Source organism: Amblyomma mixtum, chromosome 3 (assembly GCF_055824585.1).
Source record: "Amblyomma mixtum isolate Tamu chromosome 3, ASM5582458v1, whole genome shotgun sequence".
NCBI classification, from domain to species: Eukaryota; Metazoa; Arthropoda; class Arachnida; order Ixodida; family Ixodidae; genus Amblyomma; species Amblyomma mixtum.
This window is the reverse complement of record NC_143014.1, coordinates 112,266,895-112,287,050: the sequence shown is the minus strand read 5'-3', so window position 1 is coordinate 112,287,050 and position 20,156 is coordinate 112,266,895. Positions and strand designations below refer to the sequence as shown.

The 20,156-nt window shown below is 49.2% G+C and overlaps 4 non-coding genes and 1 pseudogene across 4 annotated transcripts; all 5 read left to right on the top strand.

The window, feature by feature from the left end:
- Positions 1-655: 655 nt before the first annotated feature.
- On the top strand, positions 656-728 carry TRNAM-CAU (transfer RNA methionine (anticodon CAU)). The gene has a single exon. It is a non-coding gene; the product is annotated as a tRNA-Met (tRNA).
- Positions 729-1,741: 1,013 nt separating this feature from the next.
- Positions 1,742-1,814, top strand: TRNAM-CAU (transfer RNA methionine (anticodon CAU)). The gene has a single exon. It is a non-coding gene; the product is annotated as a tRNA-Met (tRNA).
- A 12,291-nt stretch (positions 1,815-14,105) lies between these two features.
- On the top strand, positions 14,106-14,178 carry TRNAM-CAU (transfer RNA methionine (anticodon CAU)). Its single transcript has one exon. It is a non-coding gene; the product is annotated as a tRNA-Met (tRNA).
- A 438-nt stretch (positions 14,179-14,616) lies between these two features.
- LOC149351430 (uncharacterized) lies at positions 14,617-16,069 on the top strand (annotated as a pseudogene).
- A 3,254-nt stretch (positions 16,070-19,323) lies between these two features.
- Positions 19,324-19,396, top strand: TRNAM-CAU (transfer RNA methionine (anticodon CAU)). The gene has a single exon. It is a non-coding gene; the product is annotated as a tRNA-Met (tRNA).
- The last annotated feature ends 760 nt before the right edge of the window (positions 19,397-20,156 follow it).

The following is a 20,156-nucleotide window of genomic DNA, read 5'->3' as shown; positions in this document are numbered from 1 at the left end:
CAATGAGAAAAAAAGTCCAGAAATGTGTGCCTGAATGCTGGCGCGCGTTGAATTACTGATAAATGTCCAAGACATTTAATCCCATGAACTCAGCCAAAGACAGGCTGATGATTTTAACAATTTGTCTGTGTGAAAGTTAGCACTCCTTTTGTATGATCTTATTTTGTGTTTCGAATGAATGATTCAGGTAATGAAGAAAAAGAAGCCTCGGTAACGCAGTAGGCAGCGCGTCAGTCTTATAATCTGAACGTCGTGAGTACGATCCTCACTCGTGGCAAGGCGGTGTTTATTTTTTCTTTAGTCCTGCTGTTCATTTATGGTTGGTAATTGTAACGAGCATTGCGTATATTCGCCATTACTGAGCAGGCTTCCACCCTCGGCTTGGGCCGTTAGAGAGAAGAATTCATCCGCCTCGGTAGCGCACACTTTGGTGAGGAGTGTATATGCTGCACGCGAAGAACCTCCAAGCTGGCTGCCGTGCCTAGATGCATGTGTGTGCCTCCCTGAATTTTGATGTTTTGATGGGGATGCAGTGTTGATTTAGGGCTATGGCGGGCTCGTATTAAGCAGCCCGGTAACTTGAGACGCGAGCCAGTTTGATTGAAGTTTTCCCCCTTTTTACGGAAGTTCTTCCATGCAATAAAGAAAAAAAAAAGCCTCGGTAGCGCAGCAGGAAGCGCGTCAGTCTCATAATCTGAAGGTCGTGAGTTCGATCCTCAGCCGGGGCAAGGCGGTGTTTATTTTTCCTTTAGTCCTGCTCTTCATCCATGGTTGGTAATAGTAACGAGCATTGCGTATATTCGCCATTACTGAGCAGGCTTTCACCCTCGGCTTAGGCCGTTCGAGAGAAGAACTCATCCGCCTCGGTAGCGCAGTTCGAGATTTTTGTTTCTACGTGATTAAACCTATCCTCTGTTGCGCACAATGTTGCAGGTGCGCTTAGGCAGTGTGTTACCGGAATTTGTTGTGTCCAGTTTCCCAGCCACGAATCGTGCTGTAACTGGGTTTTTACGTGAAGTTGTGGCTGCATTTCACATTTTGAGCTCTCATTTTTTGACAGAGTATCTGACTTCTGTACCCAGGAAAAAAATGTACAAGGATTTGCTAGATATCTTTATACCTGTACCCTTATACCGATCCTTTTACTGCGGAGGCCCAGGCAAAGATGTGCTAAATCGAGTTAAGAAGATGCTGGTAAGACCGAACGTCAAATCCTTTTTTTTTAAACTACACTCTGGTACCCTTCCGTTGAAAACATGGCTAAACGATAAAGACATTTTCGTACCATGGAACGTCGACTGCACACTGTGCAAAAAACCCTAGACCATCGAACATGTGTTTATCGACTGCTGGGACCCTGTTTTCCACTGGGATATCTTACAAAGAACGTTAAAAAAAAGACCTCCCTGTTACTCCTTATGGCATCCGGTTCCTACCTATAGAAAGTGACGAAGTGCCATACGACATGTTTATGCTACTGGGCTTCCACAGCATCTGGAAAACGAGGATGGCGGCTAGGCACGCAGACGCAAATGTGCGACCAGTCAGGGAAAACTTTATAGAAAGTGTAGCCTCTCTGAGAGATGTTCTCCGCAGTCAACCTCAGCCACCGGACTGAGTGGCAGTTATGGACAAATTGATCGACATGAAAATGTTTTAATCCGTCGCCTCAGCCAAAGTTTGGCTAGCGATTTTTATTCCTGCGCATGTATTGTTTACCGGCAAGAAAGAAAAAAAGAAAGCCTCGGTAGCGCAGCAGGAAGCGCGTCACTCTCATAATCTGAAGGTCGTGAGTTCGATCCTCACCCGGGGCAAGGCGGTGTTTTTTTTCTTTAGTCCTGCTCTTCATCCATAGTTGCTAATAACAACGAGAATTGCGTATATTCGCCATTACTGAGCAGGCTTCCACCCTCGGCTTAGGCCGTTCGAGAGAAGAACTCATCCGCCTCCGTAGCGCAGTAGGTGGCTACTTCCGGACGCAGAAGCGAACGGACGTGTCTCGATGGGCTCCGTCGGAGCGGGTTCAGCGGCCCAGTCGGGCCGCGGTAACAGGATTTTAGACGACAAGCGAGAGCAAAGGCACTTCAGAAACACCTAGAAAGCGATCGTAAAGCCGTTTACGTAGACATTGGGGCCTACCCCACGCCGGGAAAGTTCTCAGTCGCTGCGATTGACCACCAACTAAAACCGGCTCTCCAAGCTTCTATCTATGCAGAAAACCCCTCCTCTGCAGAGGCTCTGGCAATAGCTATCGCCATCAAACATAAAGACCAAAGAGGAGAGTCCTCCCACGTTATAACAGACTCCCAACAAGCCTGCCGAGGCTTTCTTAATGGCACGCTTCCCTCAAGAGCAACACAGCTACTTGGCAATCTCAGCCAAACACACAGACTAACATGGACACCTGGTCACGAAGGGCTAGCTGGAAATGAGGTAGCCAACGATCCGGGCGGATCCTCATCCCTACCCCACGCCCATGCCTAGCACCTATGGTGACAGATTAGAACATATTCGGCTGGAACGCAGAAAATACCCACCCCCTCACATAAAACTAGACTCCTCCGCAGCCATAGACTGGAGGAAAATTCAGACCAACACTTTCGGTTTGGTTTTGGTGGGTTTAACGTCCCAAAGCGACTAAGGCTATGAGAGACGCCGTAGTGGAGGGCTCCGGAAATTTCGACCACCTGGGGTTCTTTAACGTGCACTGACATCGCACAGTACACGGGCCTCTAGAATTTCTCCTCCAAAGAAATTCCAGCCGCCGAGGCCGGGATCGAACCCGCGTCTTTTGGGTCAGCAGCCGAGCACCTTAGCCACTGAGCCACCGCGGCGGCAGACCAACACTTTCCCTAACTTGTTCATCCTACACAAGATTAGCCCCACTCAATATCAGAATACATGCCCTTGGTGTGGAGCTTGCCCTACGCTCTACCACATATCGTGGGAATGCACAACGAAACCAAAACACTTAACTGTATCCAACCCGACATATGAGCAGTGGGAGGTGGCCCTGACCACGAGACCCTGGATCAGCAACTTAAGTTGGTTCAGCAAGTCCGTCAGTCAGCTAAAGCCAGTGGCGCCTTGGACTAGGGGGGCCACCCAAGTTGCTCGAGCAACCTTCCTCAATTCAAATTGAGGAAGGTTTTCTCTCTCTCTTGGACACTGCTGACCAGGATTATCAAGTGATACTGCCGCAACTGCCATCAGGTCAGATTGTTTTGAACAGAGTTTTTTTGCACGGCGATGTGAGAGCGCGGCCTTTCCGCGTCTAAGATTTCAGGGACGCCCTTGCTAATCTGGGAGCACTCCCAGATGTTATCGCCCTGGGGGCGTACCAAATGAACCATGTGTGGGCGATAACTATCAAGACAGCGGAAGCGGGGAAGAGCATGCTCGCTAAAGGCGACATGCTGGTGAAGGAGCGTTGGTGTCTGGTTATAAACCCGAACAACGAAGACGTCACGCTCAAGCTCCACTGGCTCCTTCATGGAGTCAGCGACGATGATGGGCGGGCTGCGCTGCTGGCTAATTATGGCAAGGTAACTGAAGTGACCAGGGAGAACTGGCGTATCTACGGCATTACTGACAGGTCGTCGACGACGCGCTTCGTCGCCCTGAAGTTGAAGGCCGGTGTCAGTGTGGAAGATCTGCCCCATCAGGTGCGTGTGGGCGGGGAGCTGGCCTTAGTTGTGGTACCGAACCGGGCACCCTTGTGTTTGCGCTGCAACAGTGAGGTCCATATACGGCGTGATTGCAAAGTCCCGCGCTTTTCCCGATGCCGGCGCTTTGGTCACAACGACACGGACTGCGTTAAAACCTACGCAACCATCACCGGTGACCCGAAAAAGAACGATGTGACAGAGTTCGTTATGGATGACGAAGACGCTGAAGAGGCTGTGTGAGGGCTGGGAATGTGCCCGTGCAGTCTCCAACGGGCGACAAAGCTGAAGCCGCCGAGGACACTCAAGGCGCCGTCAGCAAAGGCGACCAGCAAGATCAAGGCAACACCACCCCCTCGGGGGCGGGGACTACGAAAGAAGACTCCGGCAAGGAGTTGGAAGTAGTGTCGACGGGTGGTTGGTGGGATGGTGAGCAAACCATGGACACCACGAGTGGAGTGCCAGGAAAAAGAGTGCACGAGGAAACAGTCGTCGCGGGCGACAACGCCGACGTGCAAACGACTCCCAAGACGACCGCTACTCGGCGGCCGACTTTCAGGCCCAAGCCGAACATTCCGCCCGACCGCAGAGGGGGCGGCACGGAGCCCTCGTAGCAGCGTGGGCCAGTCTTGTTCCTGCCCACGGAACTGCAATTAGCGTGCATCATGGAGCTGTATCAAGGGCCAAAACAACGACGCGGACTACTGTCTTTCATCGGGGGCGGAAAAGTCGAGTGCCGCGGTTTTCAACGTCAGCGGCGTACCTCAGATTGTCGAGGTAAGCCCCGTGCGGTCCTTATGTCCTAACGTAAATATGGCAGCAAGCTTTAAAAAATCTCTTCGTGTTGCGACATTGAATGTCCGGGGCTTGGCAAGTAGGCGAAGGCAGTGCCAGGTTAGTCGGCTACTTATCGAAAACGAGCTGGACATCGTTGCTGTCCAAGAAACGAAGGTCAGCAGCGAGGACCAAACGGACCGCATGGTGCAGCCCTTTAGAACTCATTTCAATGTCTGTATAGCTCATGCGGTTGGAACCTCGGCGGGATGCGCGCTCTTTGTACGTAACAGTGTTGGAATTTTGGAGGAACAAGTCATTGTTTGCGAAAGTGGCCGTTTTGTTATCCTGGATTTTTCATTCTGTGATTTATTGTGGCGTGTTGTGTGTCTTTATGCGCCTAACAAGGAAACCGACCGCAGAATTTATTTTGAAAGCCTCGAGCAGTATTTGAAAACAGAGCGACATGTTATATTTATGGGAGGCTTCAATTGTGTTTGCAGGCCAGAGGACCGAGCTAAAGTCCGTACTCTAAGGGATCAAAGTGTGCAGGTTCTGGATGAGCTCGTAGAGGAGTACGACTTAATAGATGTTGGCTGCATGTTATCACCTGGCAGTCAGGCACAGTTTACTCATTTCCAGGGTGAAAGTCATGCCAGGCTCGATCGCATATACATATCGGTGCATCTGGCGCCGCTCTGCGAAAACTACGAAGTCATTCCAGTATCCTTCTCTGACCACTGCATAGTTTCCTTCACCTTAGGATCAAAATTAAAGGAGGTGAGATTTAATTGGGATTTATGGGAATTCAATGCCAAACTTGTGGACGACAAAAACTTCGTTTGCGAGGTAAATAATTTACGGAGGTCATTGGATGTGTCTGGAGCCGAAAGCTGGTTGGAAAGGTGGGAAGGTTCCAAAACTGACATAAAAATGAAAGCTATTGAGAGAGCAAGCATACTAAGACGCGAAGAAAAACAGAAAGAAAAGGAATTGCAGAGCCAGTTGAAACTATAGGGAACCGCAGCTCAAGTTTGCCGTGTCGACTGCAGCGCCTTAACACACAGCATAGCGAGAGGAGCAAGCAGTTCTGGGGGCGCTCTTGGTGCTATTCCACGCCACCTTCCTGAGCTTATTGGCGTGAGCTTCTGCGCGCTGTCGAAGCCACACGTGGTGCGTGTCAGTTATCGGGGTTATGTCTACAGAAGCGAGGCAGATAGTGCTATCAACCAAACGCGGGCTTCTAATCGTTCAGAATGTGCCCTCGCGTTTGTAGCGGCCCAAGCGACTGACGGCAGCAGTTTTTAGTCGAACAGTGGAATAACTGCAGTGCCACCTGGGCAGCGCACGTTCCCTATTGCTGAACATAGAATATGCGCAGCCTGGTTTATGCATGAACCAGATAAAGGAAGTTAAAAGAAAGCTAGAGCAGGCCAATGAAGATAAGTAGCGAGGGGCCGTTGTGCGGGCACGCACTGAGCGATTATGGATGGGTGAGGCGCCCACTAAGCGGTCACTGAGTGAAGAAAAGAGCTATGCCTCTAAAAACAAAATACAAAAAATAATGTACAGAAATGAAGAAACCACTGATCCAGAGAAGATACAAAGCGCCTTTTTTGAGCAATATCGAGCTTTGCTAGGACAGGAGCAAGTGAAGAAAGACGGCTTTGAACGTGACTATTTGCGATTAATGCCTAAATTAGATGACAGTGACAAGGAAAGACTTGAAGCTTCAATCAGTATAACAGAAATAGAGAAAGCAATTGACCAATTAAATGCCGGGAAGTCCCCTGGGCCCGACGGCCTGGGTGCAGCTTTCTATAAAGCCTTTAAAGATGAACTAAGTCAGGTCCAGCATAGAGTAATCGAAGAAGCCTATGAAACAAAACGATTGCCGCCATCTTTCAAAGCTGCCCTTGTTGTATTGATTCCGAAGTATGAGGATTCAGCGAAGCTGCTGTTGGTGGGGTCTTATCGGCCGATAAGCCTCACCAACGTAGATTACAAAATCCTTATGAAAGTTTTAGCGAGAAGGACACAGAGCGTCATTAAAGACCTAGTGGGACCACACCAAACTTGTGGAATACAAGGACGAAGTATCACGACCAATATACATGTGGCGAGAAGTGTTTTGGAGTGTTGCGATACTTTTGATGGACGGGTTGCGACGATGCAGCTCGACCTAACAAAAGCTTTTGATCGAGTGTGCCATGCAGTGCTTTTTAATCTCCTAGAATTTGTGAACGTAGGAAGCGTTATTACAGAGGGAGTCAAAATGGCGTACTCTGATTGTGCAGTGCGAATTATTGTAAATAAGAAGCTCACCGAAAGAGTGCCAGTGAAATAGTCTGTGAGGCAGGGCTGTCCATTATTTCCGTTGCTTTTTGCTTTATACCTAGAGCCGTTGTGCTTGAGCATGATACAGAACGAAAGGATACGCGGCTTCGCGCTAGAAGCTACGGAGGTAAAAATGCTTGCGTACGCAGATGATGTCGCTATTTTTTGTAGAGACAGAGGAAGCGTTCAAGAAACTTTTGGAGTGGCGGCTGATTTCTGCGCTAAAACGGGCTGCCGTGTGAATTGGGAGAAATAATCTGGATTCTGGCACGGGGAGTGGGATCAAAAACCTGAAGTGTTCGCCAATGTGCGATGGACAGCGCTGCCCTCAAAGTACTTGGGTGTACCACTTGACCAATACAATGACACTGAGCAATACTGGAATAGGGAAATAGATAATCTCAGAAGGAAAACGCAAGCATGGAACGGCCGGAACCTATCGATGTACACACAAGCAACTGTTTGCAACCTTTTCTTGGTTGCAAAAGTTTGGTATGTCTTGCAGGTATTGTTCATGTCGCGCATAACCATACAAAAAATGCATCGAATCTTTGCTGTTTTCGTGTGGGGATCGAAGCACATGGGAACGTACGAGTCGGACAAATCTGTTTCTTTCAGTTCGAAAAGGGGGAGCGGCTCTTGTGAATTTATTTATCAGACAGATTGTGTCGCATTTTATTTTTCTGCGAGACCAGAATGATCCCTTTTTGCGTACTTTTGTGCAAGTGCGCCTGCGCAATGCCTTGCCTGAGTTTTTGGTGTCCTTTTCTGATAAAAGAACGACGGCCGTTAGAGGATTTTGGCGCGAAGTTGTCACGGCTTTTAGCATGCTGAAAGTGCGGTTTTCTTTAGATTATTTAAGTTATGTGTCGAGAAAGAAATTGTGTAAAGATTTGTTGGATGTCATGCTGCCTACACCACTGTATCCACAACTTGGCTGCGGAGGCCCAGGGCAGGATGTTCTGAAAAGGGTGAAACGTATGCCAGTAAATCCTAACGTGAAAAGTTTTTTCTTCAAACTCCATACTAACACTCTGCCAGTTAAAACCTGGCTAGAACAAAAGGGCATTTTTGTGCCATGGACGGTTAACTGTATGCTCTGCAAAAAGCCTGAGACAATCGAGCATGTGTTTATAGAATGGTGGGATCCAGTATTCCATTCGGACATTCTACAAAGAACAATAAAGAAATAACTGCCAATCACGCCGTATGGAATTCGGTTCTTAGCGGCAGAAGATGACCGAGACGTTCCTTATGATCTCATCATGCTACTGCCTCCACAGCATATGGAAAACCAGGATATCAGTGAGAAATGCCGATGTGAACATTCGACATGTAAGAAAAAATTTAATTGAAAGTGTTTTGGTTTGGTTTGGTTTTATGGGGTTTAACGTCCCAAAGCGACTAAGGCTATGAGAGACGCCGTAGTGGAGGGCTGCGGAAATTTCGACCACCTGGGGTTCTTTAACGTGCACTGACATCGCACAGTACACGGGCTTCTAGAATTTCTCCTCCAAAGAAATTCTGGCCGCCGCGGCCGGTATCGAACCCGCGTCTTTCGGGTCAGCAGCCGAGCACCATAACCGCTGAGCCACCGCGGCGGCATTGAAAGTGTTGTGCGTGTGCGGGAATGTTACCGAGCCCAATCGGAGCTACCCGAATGGCTTGGCGTGCTGGATGAACTTGCAGCCCTCAAGAAGTTTTAAACAACCACGTTGACCGTAGGCCGGGTCACGTGTTTTAGCGGTTTGTTTGTGTGTTTGTTTGTTATCATTGTCAAAACAGGCAATAAACAAAAAAAAAGCCTCGGCAGCGCAGTAGGCAGCGCGTCAGTGTCATAATCTGAAGGTCGTGAGTTCGATCCTCACCCGGGGCAAGGCGATGTTTCTTTTTTTTTCTTTAGTCCTGCTCTTTATCCATGGTTGGTAATAGTAACGAGCATTGCGTATATTCGCCATTACTGAGCAGGCTTCCACCCTCGTCTTGGGCCGTTCAAGAGAAGAATTCATTCGCCTCGGTAGCGCAGTGGATTCTGCTTCCGGCCACGACAGTGAACGGACGCAGGCTGTAGGGCTCCGTTGGAGCGGCTTCAGCGGCCTTGTCTGGCCGCGGTAACAGGTCTTCTGAACAAGAAAGTATGTATCAGGTTGTTTTACCAGGGCTGCTTACAGGTCGTTACGTTTTGAATACAGTTTTATTGCACGCGGATATCTCGGCCCGCCCGTATCGGGTGGAAGATTTCCGGGACGCGTTGGCTCAGCATTCGTTGCTCCCGGACGTTATCTCCCTGGGGGCGTATCGCATGAGCCATGTCTGGGCCGTCACATTCAAGGAAGCCGAAACAGTGAAGAAGATTGCCAGCATCGGTGAACTTCGTGTGAAAGAACGGCGTTGCCTGGTGATTGACCCTTGTAGCGCCTGTGATGCCTCCCCTCCTGCCTAAGTGGATTAAGGCAGCGAACTTCCAGGACCGTGGGACCATGGTCGCAGCGGCGAAGGTCAAAGACCGCCGAAAGCCGAAGATGCGGCGACGATGGCGGCGTTCCGTGGCCGAGTCGACCCTCGGGTCAACGAACAGACTGGTGGTGTGCTGAGTGAAAGACAGCAGTGTTTAATTACTGAGCCTCTACCCTCTCCCATCAACCGAGCTGCGAGAGACCCCCACAGCCCGACGCCGCCCCAGCCGTGGGTGGTACCTCCGGAGTCCACGTCTGCTCATGCTATTGGACGTCATCCTTCGAACTATATTCCCCAGACAGGGATCTGGGGAATCCGTGCGTTATTTAACGGGTGATGTTTTGAGGACTCCAGTGCACTCCCGTTAGCGAAGCAGTCCTCATCCACTGAGAGTCCCTCTCAGTTGCTCTTCTGTAAATCATGTAAATAGCCTGTATAAAGTTTTCGTTTTCATCTTAACCACGTCGCCGACTTCCTCGTCCCTTCTCCGGCCCGATCACGCTACCCCGATCCCAACACCCTGCGAACCAGGACGTGCGTTTGAAGCTGCACTGGCTGCTCTACAACGTGCCTGACGAGGACGCGCGTGTCGCCTTCACGCCGTACGGAAAAGTCTATGAAGTGGCCCGAGAGCACTGGCGAGTACAAGGCGTGTCGGAGAAGGGCTCAACCACCAGACTCATCACACTGAAGTTAAAAGCTGGCGTGAAGCTTGACGACTTGCCGCATCAGCTCAACGTCGGCAGGGAGCTAGCGCTGGTTGTCGTCCCGGGCAGGCCTCCCTTGTGCCTCCGCTGCAGAGGTACAGGCTATATCCGCAAAGAGTGTCGGATATAGCCCGGTGCGGTGCCTGCCGACGGTTCGGACATGAAGACGGCCAGTGTGCTCGCAGTTACGCGAGCATTGCCGGTCCCGGGAACAGTGAAGACTCTTCTGAGTTGCTGATGGACGAGGCGGATGCAGAGGAGGCAGCCAGGGCAACTGGCCATGTTTTAGCTCAAAAGGCACCTTCGCTGACGCCTCTATCGAAAAAGAGTTCGACGACGAGCAGTGCTGTAAAGCCTAGTGAAGATGTGGGCCTTGAACCGAAGCAAGGAAGTGTTGACAAGGCGGAAGACGTGACGAAAGCCGCGGCCGAATCTCCGGAGAAAGTGGAGGCTATCAGCACCGATGCCATGGACTTCAGCCAGGAAGCTGCCGGTCTTCCAGCCGGGAAACGCTCCCATGAAGAGAGCGTCTGCGAGAAGCCGCAGCCTTGTGTGGGTGGTGTTAAAGGTGAGGTAGCATGGTCGTGCGCCGGAGAGGGAATGAAGGAGGTCGGAGACGAGGATGCGGGAAAAGACAAGGAGAGAAAACTTTATACAGCAAAATTTACATTACTTACAAGTGAGCTCGGTAACGAGACGCTCACTGCTGGAACGCTGCATGAGGACAGCACATGAGGAGACCATCAGATGAAAAAGCCCCTCGGCCGTACCGCTGCCGAGGTTTTAAAGAGTTCCCTTTCCCTAGGTTCCCTAGATGGGGGCCGGGCCTGCCGAGGAAGGAAGTTCTCAGTGGCACCAATCACAAACACACCCACACTCCCGAGGGATCACCGCCCTCACGCGCTGGGAGAGGGGGAACGATGCCATCCACGTAGCACAGACGCCGGAATGTCCACGAGCGGCGTTCCCGCGCATTTCATGCGTTCGAACGTGCGTTCGCACTCGGTGTAGGGGAAACGCTTGCTCAACCGGGCAGACGGACGCGGCTTCCGTGGCAATCCAGGCGCTCACCCAACGCGCGTCTCGGGGTTAGTCGGCGTTCCGCTGCAGCCATGCGGTTTTCTTCCCCATGACGAAGGCGAAACGTAACAGTGGTAATGAGCCGCCGCCTAAAACATCGGGGATTCCACGCTGAAGCCCCGGCCGAACATTTCGGCCGAACCCCGGCAGGCGGGGAAACCACCTCCGTAGCTGCTCAATGAGGTTTCGTGTTTTGTTTTTGTTTTTTCCTTGGTTGTCGTGGGAAGTACCCAGCAGACAGTGTGCCTTGGTCCGGAAAGGCTGGCGAGAGACATTCGTGTGGTTTCCCGACGTCAGCACTCGGATTCCTGAATCAACGGCCATGTACACTGCACACTGAGTTAGAAAATGTTGCACAATTTTGTATAGTGGGCGGTGTACGTCAAAGGCATTTTATTCCAAGTGCAGTCACCACTACGTGACAATATAGTCGCTGTCCAGGAGACGAAAATAGAAAGTGAGGAAGCTACTGATCGTATGGTGTCCCACTTTCGTCCAGTCTTCAATGTTTGTGTTTGTCATTCTGTTAGCACCTCGGGCGGGTGCGTTATTTTTATGCGCAACAATCTAGGCATTATTGTAGAGCCTGTTTTCGCTTGTACCAGTGGACGTCTTCTTGTCGTGGATTTTACTTTTTCTAATGTGTGTTGGCGAGTTATCTGTGTGTATGCACCAAACGTTGAAGCCGAACGCCAAGAGTTTTCAATCGCCTTGAATATTATTTTGTTTGTGACAGAACCCTGTTGGTGTTGGGTGATTTCAACTGTGTTTGTGTAGCGGCGGACCGTATGAAGCGCCTGCCGGTGCGCGAAAAAAGTGCTCAATTATTGAATAGTACTGTACGTGACAATTGTTTAGAAGACATCGGCGAAATGTTTACTTACGGTAATAGCCCTCAATATACACATTCCCAGTGTGACAGCCATGCTAGGTTGGATAGGCTGTATGCGTCTGCGGAACTCGTGCATCTCTGCATGGACTATGATGTTCAGCCTGTTGCATTCAGCGACCACTGCCTCGTAATCGCAACCTTTGGTGAAAAAAAAAACATACGCCCTTTAACTGGCACTTGTGGAAATTTAATGCTAAGCTGTTGGAAGACGAAGATTTCATAAATGAAACTACAAATGAACTGCACAGTTTACTAGAGACACAGACTGACAGCTTGGCTGTTCAGTGGGAAGATTTCAAAGAATGGGTGAAACGTAAAGCAATAGAAAAGAGTTGTCTTAATAAGCATAAAGAGAAAGAAAAGGAAACTGAATTGAAGGAGCAGTTAAAATTCCTGACCTGCATGGAAAGTTCTGAGCCCGGCCTTTTTTTGAAAGAATTGAGAGGAGTAAAAAGCCAGCTTGAACAAATAGACACAGACAAGTACAAAGCAGCCGTCATTCGCTCTAGGTCTGAGAAATTTTGGACTGGTGAAACGCCGACTAAACGTGCTTTTTCCGACGAAAAGCGTTACATTCGCCAGAAAGAAATCGCGCAGGTAAGACACGGGGCTGAAGTTTCTAGCGACACGAAAGTTATCCAGAAGGTTATAATGGACCACTTTAACGGCATTCTCGGAAATAAGCGGGAGATGGATGAAGCATTTCTGGTTTATTTTTTGCCCCTATTGCCAAGGCTTGAGGATGAAGTGAAGGTGCGCCTTGAGATGCCAATTAGTGTCGGAGAAATTGAATCCGCAATAGATGAATTGCAAAACGGAAAAGCACCTGGCCCAGATGAACTAAGCGCCGATTTCTACAAAGAATTCAAATGCATGATAGCTCCGTTTCTGCTCAATGTGCTCTCTGATGCGTACGAGCGCAAAAAAGTTCCACTATCTTTTACTACATCACACATTGTCCTGATTCCCAAAACAGATGACCCGGAGAAGCGCTTGTTGGTGGGCTCTTATCGGCCGATAAGCCTCACAACGTAGATTAAAAGATATATATGAAAGTTCTAGCAAAGAGATTACAGGGCGTAATCAGAACATTGGTTGGGCCACACCAAACTTGTGGCATCAAAGGACGGAGCATCGCGACAAACATACACGTTGCACGTAGCATACTGGAATGCAGTGACGCCCTTGGGGTGCGCATTGCAATGATTCAGTTGGACCTTCCGGCCACCGAGCGTGAGGCACTTGCGCATCATGGGCTCCCAAGGAGTGCTCCCAGTCGCACCAATTTGTTTATTCCTGTCAAAGGTTGTGGCCTTGGTCTTGTTCATTTGTTTTTACGCCAGGTTGTATCGCGATTTATGTTCCTCCGTGACCAGTCGGACAGTTTTTTGCGGACTGTTATTCAGCTGCGATTGCAGAGGCTGCTTCCTGAAATTGTGGTGTCTTCGAGTGAGAATATGCGTGGTTCCGTCGTGGGGTACATGAGAGAGGTTGTACTCTCGTTCAAGCTTCTCCAAGTGCGGTTTTCTCTTGACTACTTGTGTAAAGTTTCAAATAAAAAGCTGTACAAGGAATTAGTGGTTGCAATGATGCCAATTCCTCTTTACCGAAGCCTGCACCGTGGGAGTCCAGGGCAGGATGTTTTAAAATGAGTTAAAAGCATGCCAGTTATTCCATCTATGAAAACGTTTCTCTACCAATTACATTCAAATACGCTCCCTGTTAAAACATGGCTGAACGAAAAGGGGATTTTCGTCCCCTGGACAACTAACTGTATCCTATGCAAGAAGCCGGAGACAATAGAACACGTATTCCTGGAGTGTTGGGACCTCATCTTTCACTGGGACGTCCTCCAAAGAACTATCAAGAAAGATCTACCCCTGGACCCCTACGGTATTACATTTTTGCCAATTCAAAGTGAAACAGGAGTAACCTATGACTTACTCATGCTGCTCAGCCTCCACAGCTTGTGGAAAACCAGAATGCAGGTGCGGCATGCTGATGTAAACGTGCGTTCTGTGCGAGAAAACTTCATTGCAAGTTTCGTGTGCCTGAGAGAAGTATACCGAGCACAAGCTGAACAGCCTGACTGGCTCTCTGTACTAGATGACTTGGCTGTATTGAAAAGATTTTAATCACCCTTGTATCAGCCGCATTGGGTTGCGTGTAAAAATCGGCAATAAAGAAAAAAAAGCCTCGGTAGCGCAGTAGGCAGCGCGTCAGTCTCATAATCTGAAGGTCCTGAGTTCGATCCTCACCCGGGGCAAGGCGGTGTTTCTTTTTTCTTTAGCCCTGCTCTTCATCCATGGTTGGTAATAGTAACGAGCATTGCGTATATTCGCCCCGCCGCGGTGGCTCAGTGGTTATGGCGCTCGGCTGCTGACCCGAAAGACGCGGGTTCGATCCCGGCCGCGGCGGCCGAATTTCGATGAAGGTGAAATTCTAGAGGCCCGTGTGCTGTGCGGTGTCAGTGCACGTTAAAGAACCCCAGGTGGTTGAAATTTCTGGAGCCCTTCACTACGGCGTCCCTCATAGCCTGAGTTGCTTCGGGACGTTAAACCCCAATAAACCAACCATTGCGTATATTCGCCATTACTGAGCAGGCTTCTACCCTCGGCTTGGGCCGTTCGAGAGAAGAACTCATCCGCCTTGGTAGCGCAGAGGATTCGACTTCCGGCCACCGAGCGTGAGGCACTTGCGCATCATGGGCTCCCAAGGAGCGGTTTCAGCGGCTCAGCCGAGCCGCGGTATCAGGAGTACGAAAAAGCCGAACGAGGATTACCAGCTGGTTCTGCCGCATCTGCCCACAGGTTCGACTGTTTTGAATACTGTTTTTTTGCATGGCGACATCGATGCCAGGCCGTACCATGTGGAACATTTTCGTGACGCTCTTGCGCGATTATCACTGCTGCCGGAAGTGGTCGCCCTAGGGGCGTATCGCATGAATCACCTTTGGGCAGTAACATTCAAGGATGAAGAAGGGAAGCAGAAGATACTGCAGGCCGACGCATTCAACGTCAAGGAGCACCGTTGTGTGGTAATAGGGGATATTCAAAATTCCGCAAGTGCGCTTTCCCACATAACTATGTTGCCCCAAACAAGATGGCCGACTTCGCTATAAAGGAACTACGTGGGCTACAGGACAAGCGCTAAAGGTGTGGATAGAATGTAAGAAACGTATTCTGGAAGAATCAAACAACCAACCAGTCTTTCTTGCTTTGTTTCAGCTGGAAACGCATGGTCAGGCATCTTGTTTGGGGCAACATTGTTATGCGGGAAAGCACACTTGTGGAATTTTGAATATCCCCTATTGACCCCAGCAACCAGTCCGTCCGGCTGAAGCTGTTTTGGCTGCTGTACGGTGTGCACGACGATGACGTGCGGAACGCGTTGGCGCCATTTGGAAAAGTTATTGATGTAGCCAGAGACAAGTCGAAGGCGCAAGGCTGCGTCGACAAGTCTTCCACAACGCGGACGGTCACGCTAAAACTCAAGGTGGGCGTCACTATCGAGGATTTGCCACATCAGCTGCGTATCGCTGAGGACGTCGCACTTGTGCAAGTCCCTGGCAGAGCGCCTTTGTGTCTTCGGTGCCATGGAATCGGTCGCATACGCCGAGAATGCCGTGTGCGGCGTTGCGGACTGTGTCGTCGATACGGCCACGATGAGAGCCAGTGCGTGCGAACGTACGCGAGCGTTACACGCCCGGTCCGGAAGGATGAGGCGGCAGAACACCTGATGGATGAACTAGACGCCGCAGAAGCCACCCTAGAAGGCAGTGAAGAACACACTGCAAAAGATACGCCCCGTGAGAACAAGGCGGGGGAAAGCTTAACGGAAAAACCTGCGGGCGGAACACTACGCCTCAAGCCCCTGCATCGACATCCGCGGAGAAGAATGAAAACGATTCGACGGCAAGCGAACCTTCAAACTCGAAGGAGGCCACTGTACGCGAAAACGAAGACGCCGAGATGGCCCTGGCTTCCAGCACGCCTGCAAAGCGGGCACATGAGGATACCGACGAAAAGACCAACGAAGATGGGACGGGAAACGACGAACCTCCTGCAAAGACCCTTCCAGTTCGTCGGTCCTCCTTGAAACCGAAGCCTAATGTGACTCCAGACCGCAGGACTACGTCAACAACGCCTCCGCTTTAGCGGGGGCGCTGCTTCGAACGCAGCAGTGGCGTCCCGGTCAGTGTCTGAATCACCTTCCTGCTTTTGCGACGGACTGACACCATGACTTATTGTAATAGACACGTGAGCACCATGCTGGGCGATTTCTACATGATTTTAGATGGCGGTCAACCCCGAAAGTAGACTACGCGTGGCGACGCTGAATGTGCGAGGCCTTTCAGCGCGCAGAAGGCAACAACAGCTGAGTAGTCTTTTGTTAGAAAATGATATCGATCTGTTGGCTGTCCAAGAAACAAAAATCGAAAGTGAAGAACAAACTGAGCGCATGGTCGAAGTTTTCCGCAATAGGTATAATGTATGCGTTTGTCAGGCTGTGCAGAAGTCGGGGGGTTGTATAATTTAATCCGCAGTGCTATTGCTGTTGTTGAATCCGTGATGACGTGTGAAACGGGACGATTTGTTGTCTGTGATTTTGTTTTTTCTGGAATGCCATGGAGAGCTGTATGTGTCTACGCACCGAAGATATGTAATAAACGCGAATATTTCTTTAAATTTGTTGAATCATGCATAGTTTGCGAAAGGCGTGTTTTATTGCTTGGAGACTTTAATTGTGTCTGCAGACCGGAGGACAGAAGAGCGAATCGAGTCGTTAGGGACATAAGTGCTGAATTGCTCTTACAAATGGTTAATAAAAATGAGCTAGAAGACATTAGCATTGTACTGACACCTGGGGACCAAGCAAAGTACACGCTCTTTCAAGGTGGTTGTCACTCAAGACTTGATCGCATATACGTTCCGGTTGAGTTGGCGCCAATTTGTTGTAGTTACCAGACGCAACACGTAAGCTTTACTACCATTCTTTGGTTATGGTCACCATTGGCAGGAATGAAAAAGCCGCAAAATTCAACTGGGGCTTATGGAAATTCAATGACAAATTACTTCAAGATGAAACATGTGTAGCTAAAACCAAGGAACACCTCACGAACGTGTTGCTGAGCACATATGAAAATTTTATACAGGAGTTTAAGTGCGACCTTAAAGTCACTGCGATAGGTAGAGCGTCCGCACTCAGGAACAAAGAAAGACAGCACGAAAAAGAGCTTCATAGCGAGCTAGATTACATGCTTAGTACAGAAAGCATTAAGCCGGGACTGTTTACAAACGAAATAAAAGAAACAAAAAGTAAACGAAGTGTTAGACGAGGAAAGGTACCGCGGCGCGATGATAAGAGCGCGTGCCGAGAAGCTCTGGCAAGGGGAAACGCCCACGAAACGAGCGCTGAGCGATGAAAAGAGGTACGCGGTGAAAAAAGAGATAGACAAAATTTGTTATCGCAATGAAGTAACCACTGAAAGGGCATTAGTGGAGCTTGCATTCCCGGAGTATTACAAATCCTTGCTTAGCCAGAAATTCAATGGCATCGACAGTTTCACAACCAACTTTCTACCACTCATGCCTGTCGTGGATGACGACGTAAAGCAGGTGCTTGAGAGACCTATAACTGCGGCAGAAATTGAAATAGCAATAGATCATGCTTACTCAAGATCATGCATAGTCACTGCTGTCTCTGCTGTCACTGCTGTCTGTCGCCGGCTTCCAGGCCTCGTCAAGCTGTTACTACAGCTTTTCGCCTGGGAGACCGTCAACATTGTAAAAATGTTGAAAATAAAGGTGAATTGAATTGAAAGGTGAATTGAATTGAAAGAATTAAGTCCCAGTAAGTCGCCTGGGCCGCATGGTCTTGGGGCCGCCATATACAAGTTCTTTAAGACCGAAATGGCTGCTTGTCTTGAGCGCGTGATAGCTGAATGCTATGACCACAACAGGACCCCTCCATCTTTCAGGCTGTCTCATATAATACTAATTCCAAAAACAGAGGACCCGGTTACGTTACTCTGCGTCGAAAACTACCGCCCTATAAGCCTAACAAATGTTGACTATAAAATCTACATGAAGGTGCTAGCAAGACGACTACAAAACGTCACTACATCATTAGTAGGTCCACACCAGACATGTGGCATAAAAGGCAGGACAATTTTTACGAATATTCACACAGCAAGGAGTGTCCTGGAATGCTGTGACGCAATGCAAGACCGCGTGGATATGTTGCAATTAGATCTGCACAAGGCTTTCGATAGGGTTGGACATGACATCCTGTTCGCACTTTTAGAGCATGTAGAGGTCGGATCTGTCATCACTGACAGTGTGAAAATGGTTTATAAAGAGTGCGCTGCAAAATTGGTTATAAACAGGGGTTTGAGTGAAAGCATACCAGTGCTGTCCTCTGCCCAACAGGGCTGTCCATTCTCGCCCTTCCTATTTGCACTTTATCTGGAGCCATTCTGCTTAAGGCTCCTTACGAGACCAAATATTCGAGGGTACACCTTTTTTGATGCCGAAGTTAAGGCCTTAGTCTACGCAGGTGACATCGCTGTGTTTTGTGCCGACCAAGACAATGTGCGTGTAGTTGCCGAAGAAGCTGCGGAGTTCTGCAGGGTAACTGGAACCGCAATAAGTTGGTCAAAATGTTTGAACTGTGTCAGCCGCGGTTAAGCGGGGAGAACGTATTTATCTCCCCTACTAAAACCCCACAAGTTACACGGAAGAAGCTGTATAAGCATCTCGTCCAAGTGTCTTTGTCGGTACCTGTGTATCGTGCTGTGTATAATTTGGGTCCTGAGCGCGGTGTTTTAAAAAGGGTCAAAGAATGCCTCTCCGAGCTGCAGCCAAGACGTTTTTTTTTTCAGCTTCATACCGGCACGCTACCAGTGAAGCCATGGCTTAAAAGCAAATGGCTGTTTGTGCCTTGGAATGTTAACTGCCTTATCTGTAAGAAACCGGAAACCATAGAACACATATTCCTTGATTGCCATGACGCAGTGTTCTTGTGGGACATCCTTCAGCGAACTTTGAAAAAGGAACTGCCGATAACGCCATTCGGGATTCGCTTCTTGCCGTGCGCCGAACCTGGGGGCGTGCCTTGGGACATGCTAATGCTGATATGTATGCACAGCATTTGGAAAACACGAATGGATGTAAGGCACGAACACATTATTGTACGCCCTGCTCGCCTGTACTTTTTAGAAGCTGTGAAGTATTTACGTAATGTCTTCCGAGCCCAGAATGGTTCCCCTGAATTGTTGCCTGTCTTGGAGCAGCTGGCTTCATTGGCTCTTTTAATCATCGTGAACTAGACAAAAGAACTAGTGCTTTTAGCAACGTGAAGTTCTTTTATTGTGTTCTGTTTGTTTTTGCCAAGCCGGTAATAAAAAAAAGTCTCGGTAGCGCAGTAGGCAGCGCGTCAGTCTCATAAGCTGAACGTCGTGAGTTCGATCCTCACCCGGGGCAAGGCGGTGTTTTTTTCTTTAGTCCTGCTCTTCAAGCATGGATGGTAATAGTAACGAGCATTGCGTGTATTCGCCATTACTGAGCAGGCTTCCATCCTCGGCTTGGGCCGTTCGAGAGAATAATTCATCCGCCTCGGTAGCGCAGTTGGCAATCATGACACTGCGTTCAGCGTAGGCACATGAAAATCAAAGGCAATATCCATGATATGGCTGTATATGTAAATATCTGGTGCTTCCTGAGCCAAGTTTTCTTTGCAGGACAGGAACCGTGAACCCAAACATGAACTGAGGGTTCAAAAAAGGTTGTTTTAATCAATAGGAGGATAGAACAGGGTTTTCGCTACTTTTGTGTGGGATTCGTCTTTTGAATCCATGAGGCGTGATAACCTTTTTCGGCCTGTAAGCGCTGGCGGCCTTGGTCTAGTTCACCTGCATGTCCGACAGATAGTGTCACGTTTCATGATTTTCCGTGACACTACACACCCAATAGTACGTTCATTCCTGCAAACAAATTTAGTTCATGTTTTACCCAACCTCATTGTGTCTTCCAATGTTTGTGACCGTCCGTGTTTGTGGGGCATAATGCAAGAGGTGTATTTGGCTGTCCGTTTCCTACTTGTTCGTTTTTTTCCTGAGTTCCTTTTTTTTAGTGTCGAGGAAAAAGTTGTATAAGGATTTGATTAGTATGCTCTTCCCTCCGCCCATGTACCGCTCTCTGTATTTTGGTTTACCGGGGCATGACTTACTCAAAAGAGTACGTA